This window comes from Triticum aestivum, chromosome 7A, assembly GCF_018294505.1.
Source record: "Triticum aestivum cultivar Chinese Spring chromosome 7A, IWGSC CS RefSeq v2.1, whole genome shotgun sequence".
NCBI classification, from domain to species: domain Eukaryota; kingdom Viridiplantae; phylum Streptophyta; class Magnoliopsida; order Poales; family Poaceae; genus Triticum; species Triticum aestivum.
Window position 1 is genome coordinate 576,360,048 of NC_057812.1, and position 13,409 is coordinate 576,373,456.

General features: G+C 42.6%; 1 pseudogene across 1 annotated transcript; it reads right to left on the bottom strand.

The window, feature by feature from the left end:
- Nucleotides 1-4,219: 4,219 nt before the first annotated feature.
- On the bottom strand, nt 4,220-12,706 carry LOC123148379 (uncharacterized; annotated as a pseudogene). Its single transcript, XR_006473776.1, has 5 exons — nt 12,447-12,706; nt 11,678-12,271; nt 8,519-9,008; nt 7,328-7,839; nt 4,220-5,306 (listed from the first exon to the last, which is right to left on the bottom strand). The product of XR_006473776.1 is annotated as an uncharacterized protein (transcript).
- Between the last annotated feature and the right edge of the window lie 703 nt (nt 12,707-13,409).

Consider the following 13,409-nt stretch of genomic DNA (forward strand, 5'->3'; position numbering starts at 1 on the left):
TGGTCTTGTTGGGAGCCTCCGATTAAGTTGTGGAGATTGCCCCAACCTTGTTTGTAAAGGTTCGGTCGCCGCCTTCAAGGGCACCAATAGTGGAATCACGGCATCTCGCATTGTGTGAGGGCGTGAGGAGAATACGGTGGCCCTAGTGGCTTCTTGGGGAGCATTGTGCCTCCACACCGCTCCAACGGAGACGTACTTCCCCTCAAAAGGAAGGAACTTCGGTAACACATCCTCGTCTTCACCGGATCCACTCTTGGTTATCTCTTACCTTTACTTGTGCAAGCTCTTTAGTGTTTCTTCCCTTGCTTGCTTGTATGCTTGTTGTTATTGCATCATATAGGTTGCTCACCTAGTTGCACATCTAGACAACCTACTTTGATGCAAAGTTTAATTTGGTAAAGAAAAGCTAAAAATTGGTAGTTGCCTATTCACCCCCCCCCCTCTAGTCAACCATATCGATCCTTTCAGCATGCTCAGAAGAAAACCTATAGATCGGGCAACACGTACCCTCACAGACTCTTTCGTTGACACCAAATTGGAATATATGTACATTTAGAGCATTTGGAGAGCCCACAACCCCCCCCCCCCCTCTCCCCCTTGATTTCCGAAAGCGAAAGCAGAAAAAAGCATTTTTTTTCTCTAGGAAAAAAAGAAAATTTTGTCTACGTTTATTACTGACCAGGGATAAGTTTCCCGCCTTTTAAAGCTCCAATCATGTACTACTAAAATGAGAGCATAAGCTACATTTCCTAAGCCGGGAGAAAAGAGGATGGGCCCCTCAATGCCACACCTTGCTCTAGTGCAGCTTCAACACCTGTCACGGCCTTGATTTTGAGCTTCTTCATCGGGGATGAAGTAGGAGAGGGCGGCAACTCCAACGGCGTAGACGGGCTGAGGGAGACTGTTTTCTTGATCCAAGCACCAGGGGCGCAGGTGGGGGGAGGGGGCTTCCCAGTGGCCTTGATTCAGGTTCAGCTACGGAGAACTTGGTGAGGACACCATCAGGGTCCGGGTAGCCTACCCTAGCGTCACTTGGATTGGTGCTCGAAGTAGGGATTTTACCATCACTAGCACAGTACCCGTGCGTTGCCACGAAGCTATTAAAAATGAGAGACGTTAGGCCACCGACTTAGAAGATGATCAAAAGATTGTAGTATATATCTTGCACGATTCATGATTAAAGGGAGCAAAAATACAGTAAGAGGGATGAGGTAGGTGTCGAAGAATTTGATGCGACCGTAGTAGATCCTTTGAAAGATAGTATATAGTGAGACAACATTTTAATTTAGAAACATGGGAGAATGGGCATTACAATTTGTTCAATGTCCTATGATATGATATAGAACTTAAAAAATTTGTTAGGAGAAACTAAAACTAAAATCATGATCTTGAGTTGGGAGTCATATTGTTTGCAATTGTTATTTGTGTCTTCTACATGAGTGTTGGTTTCTCATTAAAGTAGTAGAATATTTGTTTATTTGTGTTAGGTCCCACACATGAGTAAAATATAATTGTTTATGTCTCTTGAAAGTTTGCTACTTCCACATGTGAATAAAAAAAGGATGTATTTGTTTATTGCGAAGGTTGTTGGTCTCACATGGAAAGAATAGTAAAGGCATCTATCTGAGACGCGAAATTGGTGCTCTCGGGTACCCGCGCACCCTATGCGGAAAAAAAAATAGTAATTCAAAAAAAATTCAAAAATTCTAAATCTTTTTTGAAATCAAACATGATCAGGTATTGTACTCGTATAAAAAGTTTGGACAAGAAATGATTCACATTGACTCCACGGCAAAAAAGACAAATTTATGACAACAATATAGCGTGTACAGTACTTGTATATAGCGTTTTTTGCCGAATCTTCGACCCAGGATGCAACGGAAGTCATTCCCCGACGAATCTTTTTATATGACTACAATACTTGATCATGTTTAATACCAAAAAAGATTTAGAATTTTTTGAACTTTTTTTGAATTACTTTTTTTTTGCATATAAGGTGCGCTGGTACCCAGGTTCTCCTTCATATTTTCGCATCTATCTGTTGCAACTTGCAAGTGCTCCTCCTTGAACAGGATTTTCCGTTTCCTGAGGTGTAGAGCATCAACCTCCAATCTCAGTTGACATGTATCTTCAGAATTTCAACGATCTATTTGAAAAGAAAATGTTCGATTTTCTGGTGACAGATTTCGAGGCATGGATCTGTGAGTGTTTTAGTTTCCTGCTCCGGCAAAATACGTTGGGATGTGGAGGTGATGGCGCACAAGTCCGATTTGACTACACGTACCACCATTTAGCTGGCTAGAGCAAGGACATGATCATACGTGCGTTGGTCGTGCTGCTGGACAAACCAGATAGACGTATTCTGTTAAGTCTGTTAGAGAATGAAAAGAGATGTAGTTTAGCTTATTTTTAGTACAATCAGTAGTAGAAGAGATCATACTTGCTATAGAGTGCGAGCGAGTTGATATCAAAGGAATGTGGGATGATGGCACTGCTGATTAAGTTTCTCATCCCACGATGATGGCACAAGTCCGATTTGACACGCTTCTACAGGATGAATCTGCAGAGTTCAGACTGTATTTTCAGGAGTCTGTTCTGTTCTTTTACAGATCATCATTGGCCAAATCTGCAGTTTGGTACTCCCTCCGTCCCTGTCCCTTATAATTGACGCTCAAATGGATGTATCTATACATATTTTTGTGCTAGATACATCCGCTTGAGCATCAATTAATATGGGACGGAGAAAGTAGGTAGTAGCAGTTTGCTCAGGTGATCCGACTAACATGAACAAATGGTCGGGGAAAACGTCTCTTAAGATACTTTCAATCTCATCAGGACGGGTCTACTCTGCCGGTAATTTTCCACTTGGACACTTATCAACACATAGCTGCGTTTTGTTCAACTTTGTTAAGGGACTTATCAGCAGTTTTGATGATCCGTGAAACCAGAGATGTCCGAGCTGATACTCTCAAACTGAAAGTAAGGAAGGAGACATGTCAAAACCTTGCCAGCCTTCTCTTCATTTTCAGAAATAACTGAAAAATATATACAAACCTCAATGTTCTTCAGAGTAAATACAAGGGTGAAAATGGACTGCTTGATAAGATGACTGATCGCGTATGTGTAAGTAAAACAAAGAGTGAAGCTTCTACCATAACATTTGCAATTCATGCATACACTCCAAGGTGCAGAGAAAAGCAGAAACAGCAGGTGCTAGGATTTTCAAAAACTTCTTCCCACAAAGTTTTAGCTCTTTACAATCTGATTAAAGTTTACCAGGATTACTTAATTTCAAATTTATGAGGATATTTTATTACAAGTAATGCTCTTCAACAGTAAATCACCGGATGCACCAGTCAGGCCGTTAGCTGTAGTCTCCGCATCCTTCACCAGATCACTATCACGCACCTCCCACAGCAAAAAGGCTGAACTTCTTCAGCTGTATGCGATAAGAGAGATAACCTACCTGGTCTTGAAATCTTCAGCAGTTCAATATGACTCTATTTAGTTATGCCACAAACAGACCATATATCTAGTATGCTCCCATCAAATGTACACAGAAAAGCATGCTGACGCTTACGAATGAGTTTGAACGGTCATAAAGCTAGGACACATCTACTCCATGACATGAGCTATATCACAGGTTGCAAACTGTTAAAAGTATTGGTTAGAAGGATGTACCTATGAAAGGAAAGGTTGCGCTTATTCCATTATCAATGCAACTTTTTCTGCCAGCTTGAAGCTTTTCTGAACACCAATTTCCTCTCTTCCTAGAAGGGTAAATATTCCGACCAGTAAATCCAAGATTACTCCTCGCTGTCCTCTGATTCTCTGTCACAGAGAATTAAGCCTTCTCTTTTTGAATGGGAATTAAGCCTTCTTTGGCAGTCTGTGTCAAGTGACCAACTGAAGGTGCAAGGGTTGATCTTTTGGTGTTATCAATCATCATTGTCTCCATCAGGAGGGCAGACTGATTCGCCTCAACTAATGAATTATGGGGCACATAATTTTATCGTCTTCAACCTGCAATATACTCCGTCCCGTAATATAAGATCGTCTTGCAAGCTAAAACAGCTCGCAAAACGATCTTATATTGTGGGACGGAGTAGTAGAAGGGTGGAGGTCTGGCCTGACTCAAACATCACCAACCAAGGGAGGAAACAAATGCTAGGTGAATACAACTGGAAGTGTCAAAACTGAACAAACAATGCAGTAGAGAGACACCAAGTGCAAGCATATTTGCATCACAAGCTCAGCAAAGAACAACTATACATAAGAAGCATATTTTTAGTTTGGTGACCCAAACGAAAAGGTTAGGAATATCTACACTAAATTACTTTGCGAGAAGCCGCTGTCAATATAGCTACGAACTTCAGCAAGACGGAAGGGATAGATTGATAAACAAGACCTGTTTTTCATAATTACACTACCCTGAATTTGAGCAGTCCGGTTTTGCTTCAGTAAACCTTAGGCTTTCGTACCCTTTGACTCCTCCTGCTGTTCACCTCCACCAAGATAGCCTTCTCAATCCTAAGATTGGTGTGGATGTTTTCACTCATCTCCGTCCTTGCAGGTGCGGACAAGTTTCCAGCTGCCTGCTTCTTTCCATCTGGAGATGACTTTCCTGTTTTTGGCTTCACAGCTGTGAATGAGTTTCCAGCTGCCTGCTTCTTTCCATCCGAGGATGAGTTCCCCATTTTTGGCTTCTTCGCAGCTGATGATGAGTTTCCAGCTGCCTGCTTATTTCCATCTGAGGATGAGTTTCCTGTTTTTGGAGCCTTTGCGGATGAGGATGAGCTTCCAGATTTCTGCGCCTTTGCAGCTGAGGATGAGTTTCCAATTTTCAGCTTCTCTGCAGCTGAACAAGAATTCCCAGAGTTTGACTTATTTGAAGGAGACCGAATGTCCACTGTTTTCTGCTTCTTTGAGCCAGCGTTCTCGTTTTCAGCGCAGGGTGTTGCTTCAGCTTTCTGCTTTGCAGAAGGTGTTTCGGAGGCCTCTTTATTGTGGTTCTTGGATGCAGCTGCAGAGTCCATATCTTCTGTCTTGGGTGTCCTTCCACGTTTCTTTCCAGAGTAGACATGCTTCAAAACTGGCAGTTTTCCAATAGTTACTTCTTGCTTAACCAGTGGGACCAAACTTTTCTCGGCTTCCACTGGTTCAGAGGTATTCCCAACTTTCGATGGAGCAGTTTTAGCAACATTCTCAATAAGCACAGGTGGTTCCTCAGGGGGATGCTTGGTGTTCTCAAACGGCTGATACCCATCTTTGGCCCCTTGGTTGTCTATGAGGATATCATCAGTGTTCTGTGAAAAGAAACAGCAACAATATCAACTAATGCCCATGCAGAAGTATTACCCAAGGAGCTAACTTATTAAAAAAAGGGATTAGCCAAATAAAAGGTTCTTAGCAACTGAAATGAATCAGATGATTATTGGATAGTGGATGTTATATGGCATAACCTAAATTATCTGGCCACTGAAAGATCTGGTAGCTGCCGAAGAAATATAGCATAGTTGTATTGTGTGCTATCGAAAAATTGCAAGTGAAGTGCTTCAGTACATTGCACTGTGACTTCTCAGTTTTAGAACCTGCAATTTCTACTTGTCATGGCACAGTAAATATGAAATTCTGGATGGATCTGGTGTACAAGCATCCTCCTATGAAATGTACTCCTAAGATCTCATGTATAACATGCTACACATCTGTCACAGGTCCCAAATCCCGTATCCAAGACTTAATTACAGTTCTTGTATCACAGGGAAGACATTGTTTCAGGGTTCGTGGGTGGGGGTGGGGGATCAGAGTGAGTGAAATGCGCCATTAATCCATTAACTCAAACTCATTGCACACTTTAGGCAAAGAACTTGGAAAATGATCGATTTAGGCCATAAACTCGTTTATTTGATCAGTTAAGACCAAAACCGATCTGGGAGATAAAAAAACCGTCCATGTGGCTACCACGTCGGCATATCTTGGACCACTCGCGCTTGGGTAAATTTTATAGGGTGTTTTTTTGCAAATATGCCATCACAATTTAGCTAATGGCATATTTAAAAAAAACTGAGTGGGAGTCGAACCTAGGCCTTAGGGAAAATAAGTGACACCTCCAACCACTAGAATTAACACTATTTTTATTGATAAATAAAGTTATTTCTTTCCTGTTTAATGACTCTAATAGGATGGAAGCTTAGTATATATCACCAGCTTTACCCTAAAAAAAACTATATAGAAGCACGGCGAACCATCATTACATGCTCCTTTTATTATGTACATGCAAACTAAATCAAGATATGTTTGGCCGGCTAAGCTGCTAGTTCTAGCAAACGAGATACCGCAAGCATCCACAATGTGTACGTATTTGTTTCTTCTCCTCTCCTTGTTTGGGAAATAAACAATGGTGGTTATGTCATACTGCTTTTTTTCTTTTTTAGCTGCAAAATAGTTGTCCTGCTAATTTATTTTTATTTTTGCGAGTATGATGCATGGCTCTTCTTCTCTTTTTTTGCGATGAACCGATTTGCATCCTAGCATCAGCACATCACGTTCCTTTACTTAGGGCGCCCATTCAAGCCTACCTGATGCCCGATGTCTTTTATTTTTTTAAACACAAATAACATCAACAATTGGCTATTTTTTCAAAAACAATTAAACGTACCGTATAGAAATAATTAATTAACCTCATTTATATCAAATTATTGTGCATTCTAGCGGATCGAGTTGTCACTTATATTCTGTAAGGCTCGATTCCCACTCAATACACTGCTCGCTTATATTTTTTTAATGTGCCATTAGCTAAATTGTGACGGCTTCTTTTGCAAAAATCCACCCTGTAAAATTAATCCAAGCGCGAGCGGTTCAAGATATGCCGATGCGACAGCCACGTGGACGTTCTTTTCTCTCCTGGATCGGTTTTAGACTTAACTGATCAAATAAACGAGTTGGCCTAAATCAATCATTTTCTGAGTTCTTGGTCTAAAGTGCGCAAAGAGTTTGAGTTAATGGACTAATGACGCATTTAACTCGACCAGAGTTCACAAGTAGACAAGTCATTTGTACAATATTTTCACAGCAGTGTAGCATTTGTTTTATATTCTATATACTTCATAATTAGGGTTTTCTAAATCGAAGTCCTACTATGTACATACAAGCCATAGGTGGATATGTATTCCATTTCACAATGAATATCTTTAAATACAACTGAGCTGAACCAAATTCACCACAACTGAACAAGATCAAAGCAATGGACTAAAGAAGCATAAGCTACGGACCATGCAACGAAACAAAGAAGAAACATCTGTTAACGGACCAAGGAGCAAGGACTTACTTCTTTGCACAAATCTCCCAAATGACCATTTGGTAAGGAACTTTCAACAGCTAGAAGTAGATCCGCTGTGATGTCTTTCTTATGTGCCTGGCTCCTCTCTAGAGCTTTTTCTTCACTATTACCCTGTGGATCTTCTATTAAACAATCAGTTGCCCTCTCAGACAATGTGGGATTTACTGACAGAGTTGGTCTATCCTCCTGCTCCAGCAAAATGTTTAGCTTCTTCTTTTTCTGTGGCTTAGCATATCGATCATTCTCAGGAGAGAATGCACGTTTTTGTATCCTTTGCCTCTTCTCAGCCACCTTGACCTGGTCATGATCCATGAAAGATGCCAACTTTGCTTGTTTAGAGCGAGCCTTGCTGAGACGCTCTTGTAGACGATGAACTCGAGACTGGATACCACCAATTTTCATGAGAACTTTTTGTAACACAAATTGGTTGGAAGCCATATCATATTCCTTGGACGCAGGCAAACCAACAATTTCGAGGCGGCGTCTAGTATCATCCCCAACTGCATTAGGACTAAATCAAATAAACAGATAGCACTTGCAATGATGGGATTACTTAAAACCCAGAGGGTAGGCAGTAAAGATGGATTTTGCATTTTCTACACTGACAACCTAATAAATCCCTAAACGGCTGCAACGTACTACGCTTAACTGATTCATCATACAATAGGATGTTAACAGTTAAAACTAACTCTAAGATTTATGAATCAGTTAGATGCAGGGAACACACACCAAGATATGGCTGTATACTTATTTACTTGGTTATTTAACAAACCATCAGGTCAGCTATCTTGATAAAATAAAAGCACTCACTAACATGATGCCCTGAACATTTTTACCTAGTGTATGAACAAGGCGCCAGTAGGTCTGTCAGCTTTCTTACAGTAAGCATGCACCTAGCAAAATGAGTTCCACAGATGTCTGCTGGTTGCAGAGCACTGAAATCTGTCATACAGTCATAACTAATGAAAGACTGCAGTTTTTAGCTTCCTAATGGTCAGCTACTTAACTGCTTGCATGTGACTACAACACAAATGAAGGTGCCCTAATATAAGCAAGCATTTTCTATCGGTTAAGTAACATGGCAGCTCGACTTAATGTAAAATTTTGATAGGTACAGTAGTAAATAACTTTCTTTGTTAACTCCAGCAAAGAGTTTGAAAATGATCACCATATCCATACCTTGACCATGACTATCATCATCAATTAAGAGGCCATCTGCGTCAGCTCCCTTGTTTTGCTTATCTGTAGAAGACAAGAATAACCTTATTATTACCAGTAGTATCCTGGTGCAAAACATAGAAAACCATGGGATAAGTGATGCACTATCCCTACAAACAGAAAATAAATAGATAGCGGACCAAAGAAGTATGATAATATCTTGTGCTTCTTGAGGTACAATGATGTGTCCACGGTGTCTTCATGTCTTTTGCGCTTTCTCCTCTCCATGCTAATAGTTTCATGGTCTCTGCAGTTCTTCCCAGATTCTTGCCTACAACCATTTGTCTTGCTTGTTGCTCTCTGCAACTCTTTTTCCTGCTCGATGAGAGCAAGCTGGCTGTCATACTTTGATACTTGAGATAAAAGATCCTTCATGCGCAGCTCTAACCACTCACATCTCCACAGCATTGGGCGGACCGCATTCCTCCACTCGGCAGTTACCTTTTTCCTTCTGAAAGATAATTTACATGTGAAAAAATTGCACAAAACGGAAGCATAACATAGTAGATATAATTTCTTCTATATGGAAATATTGCACTGAGGATGCAATACCCATAGAATATGACAGGTCAGCTAGAAATTTGAAGCACACACAAGAGTAACTCAATTTTTGGCTCCATTAGACTTATGAAGAAACAAGTGCACAACACAACATGCATTGCCGTCAGAATAACAGATGATAATTCATGTCGGCAAATATCTCTCTGAATGAATGTTTATCTCAACCAGGAAGTAGCTACACAGGGCTACTCTGGTCCCTAATGCTGCAGGCTGAAGATGTCGGACACAACGTTGGCTGATGTTTCAAATAAGGAAATGTGGCACCAGTTTTCTTTTGAGACAGCCTTCATGTAATGCCGAGTTTCACATAAATTTGGTGTCTACATCCAAGAAGACAGAGAAAGAGTGCTTCGAATTATTGAAGAGAAATATATGAATGTATAGTTGATGTGCCAACTATATCTGTGAATCGATGTTTACTCAAAGGAACTGCCTCTTGACTAGACCCTGGGATACTCCAGTCAATAATGTAGCTGAAAGGTGAACATGTTTTTCTGTCAGTAGCTAGATTTTGACCAGCAAACAAAAATCATGCTGCCCTTAATTATATCTGTGCTTATACTCTTTGGTGCATATATGGAAAACTAGGTATTCCCATGTTTATAATAATATGATGTGGTCTGACATCAAACAGGTGTGGTGGCTAATCCTGATTACTCTGAAAAAATTGAAAATCCTGTTCAAGTATGGTGCTTTGGAGAGAATGGAATCTCTCTCCTTATGCTTTCAACGGTGATCAAAATACCATACTGCCTGCTGGGGTGACTACACATGAGTCTGGCACTGAAGATGCCGACCTGAATTCAGCGCTCCTTAGCAAGCTTTCTCTGTCAGATGCAATTGATCGCAGCCTTGACCTGCCACTTGGTGAGCTACTGTCTTCCCCTCCCAGGCAGGATCCGCAGTGTGCTCTGAAGATGGCCATGCTTAGCCCTTGCAGTCCTCTGGAACCTGCGCCATCGCCAACCCAGTCTCCGTTGAAGAAGACCAAGTTCCGAGATGAGGCTGTTGCAGAAGTTTCTCTGGTCTTGCTGTATAGTTTGGGCTTTTGCGGGCTGATGATCCTGCTGTAATTTTCCTTTTAAGTAGCCTTTTGTTTACCTCCCCTGTTTTTGGAGGTGGCTTATGTCTTTACCAACTTTCTTTTAGCTGCTGGATCTTTTTACCTGATTTTTAGACCTGTATGGATTTGGTGGTTTCATGATTAATGGAACTGGGGTGGCCACCAGCCTCCCTGATGATCTAAAAAAAGGTGAACATGTTGTGCAGATCTTGGAAACTAGAAAGGGGCGATTAAAAGGAAAACTGAGGACACAACTGGATGTCATAAACTTTGAGTCACTTATACAAATTTTGTGTGTTGTCAAACAAGAGAAGTCTTTAAATTATAAACATTTATCTAAAGGAAATTCTTCTCAACTGTTTAAATTAGCAAATAGCTACCTGGGTGTATTGCTGGTGCATAGATGTTGGGACAGCAATTCAGTGAGTATCAGACAAAGAGGGGTAAAAAAGAAGAAAGTCTGCATTCTATAACTAGAGGTCATGAACTACGAGCAGTGCCTTCAGTTATTGTTGAGCTTCACAGAAAACTGTTGGCGGACATGCCTTTGGATTACTCAAGACGGGGTTAGCTGGATGGTTGATGTTAGCAAATGTATATGTGAATTAACATTTATGTCAAATGAATTGCTTCTTGACTGTTTAAACTAGGATGTACCCTACCCAGGGGTACTCTAGTCATTAATTTTGGTGCAGAGCTAGAGGCTGAAGACGTTGGGCATTCAATTCAGTTCATGTGTTCTGTTGCTCATTTGCCAAGATTTTTCAAATAGCGACTAGAGCAGCATCAAGACATAACTACAGATCATGCACTTGCCTTCACAATTCACATGAAGGTTTCTAGTTGTCTCTTGAATATCTTTTTCTGGTTATCCTTACTTCCTTGACAAATCTCAATACATACTCGACAAAACACATGAAGGTTAAATTGTAGGCCCAACATTTTCAGCGAAAACCACGATGAGATCACAAGAAAACGGCGCGGATCACTTACTGCTAATTTTGGCAGATAAACTATAAACAGTCGCCGGCGTGATGGATGAGTTAATTGTAACCAGCTCTGTATAACCTATGCACTAGTATTTATTAGGGAAAGCAATAATAAGTAAGCCGGCGAAATTGCTACGAGCAAACAAAACTCTACAACCTACCTTTTACCCTGCGAAATTGCTCTGCGTACGACTAGATATTTCCGATTCACGTCCAACGTTGTGATCCCACGATTCCTATTGATGCATAGATCTGATCCAAGGGTAACTGGGCAGTGTCGTACAGAAGTCGTAAAAAAATTATCGTACTCATAGCACTGCCCTTTACCCTGCCAGCGCGGGAAACCCAAGGCCAAGAGTGTATAATATCAGTTACTAACTGCCTAACAGGGTATTCTGCTTGTTCATTTCTTTCTCAAACAATACAACCAGACAATCTGGAAACAGGGTTGCATAATCATCCAACCAGTATCATTGAATGCATACAAGGAACTGCCAACAGACTCACCTGGGCATCGCGGAGGTTTGACCGCCATTAGCATGAACTGAAAAGGGAGAATTCACTTCCAGGTCACCATTGCCTGCCTCATCACCAGAGTCTGCGAACGAGCTCGAGCACTCTGTGCTATCCCCTCCTCGCTCGTCAGTCGAGTCCTCCGGACTTGCCACAGGCAGTTTATAGGAGGAGGAGGAAGCTATCCCCACAAAATTGGCACCCGCAGGCCCGGTGCAAGGGGCGAGAACGGCGCCTTCGCCCTCAAAGTGCTCCGGCTCGGATTTCACCCGCACCTTGCCCAGATTCTCCTTGGCCCCGCCGCCCTCGCCGTTCACATCCACAGCCAGGGCAGGGACATCTGAGGAGTCGATACCGTCCTCACAGACATCTGTGGCCGGGTCATCTGAGCGGAATTCACCAGGCACAGAACCGCCTCCCGTCTTGGGAGCGACGGAACGCTCCCCGTCGGCTTCGGACTTCAGCGCGTTCTGGCTGTTGCCGCCGCCGACCTCGCCCTCGACGTCCAACGCCGGAGCCGGAGCCGAAGCCGGCGCCATGGCTGGCCGGCGAGCAGCGGAGAGATCCCCGAGGCGGAATCACAGAACCCTGCAGCAGATTACGGCATCAACCGCTGAGGAATTCGCACGGAAAGTAACCTAGCGGACACGAAAACAGAGAACGTCGCCGCGTCGCCGGGAAAAGGAAGATCCGATTGGCCATGGAACGGGCGAGAGAAACGCGAGGCCGGGCAGGGCCATAGGTGTATAGGGATTGGGCTTACCGGCGGGGCCGCGAGGGGCGGCGAACTCCGACGAATCGCCTGCGGGGGAGGATCAGGGCGACTGGAATGGGGGCTGGGGACTGGGAATTGGGGGTTCTCGGCCCGGAGACGAGAGATCGATTTGGGGATTCCGTTGGCTCCACTGTGTTGTTGTGTTTGCGCCTATTTCTTGCGGAGGAAGAGGAACGGGCGTCCTCGAGCGGGCGAGCTCTCTCTCTCTCTCTCCCTCTTCTCCTTTTTTTCCCCTCGGGCGAGCGAGCCGAGCCGTGGAAAAGCGGCTCTCCTCTGCCTGGCGTGGCGAATTATAACGGCGCAACGCCAGCGTGCCGTCGCCAGTCCTGCATTAGGCTGGTCACAATGAATAAGAACAACTTACACACTTTCTTAAACTATGTTACTACCTCTCTCTCAGTTTACAGGGCGTGCGCGTATCCCTAAATCGTTAATTTGACCAATCTAATACAAGTCATATGTTACAAAAAATATACCAACATAAACTTCGGAGTTTCTACTTTCAAAAGGTATAATTTTTGTGTTATATAGTTTATATTATGGTGATAAAATTGGCAACCTAGGTATACGCGCAGGACTTGTAAACTGAAACGGAGGTAGTAGGAACATCTATGTAGTGTCATGCAACGATGTATTTATTAGGTTATAGACTCATTATTTTTTGGAGTGTATGATGTTCCGGTAACTTAGCTAGTTACCACAAGCACCTCTCTCTTCATTAAATATGTACCACATAAGCAAAGTTGTATTGGAGTGTGTGATGTTACTCCTAAGTTCCTCCCCATTGTGACCAGCCTTACGATCTTGACTACTTGCCCCTTCCAGTCAAGCAAGATCAAGGATGCGGTAGCTCGTTAACATTTTCCATATCTTTTTCGGGGGAAAGCTTTATCTTTGCAAACACGAAGCTCCCACCGAGTCTGTTTTCCACGTTGCAGATTGATACTCCTC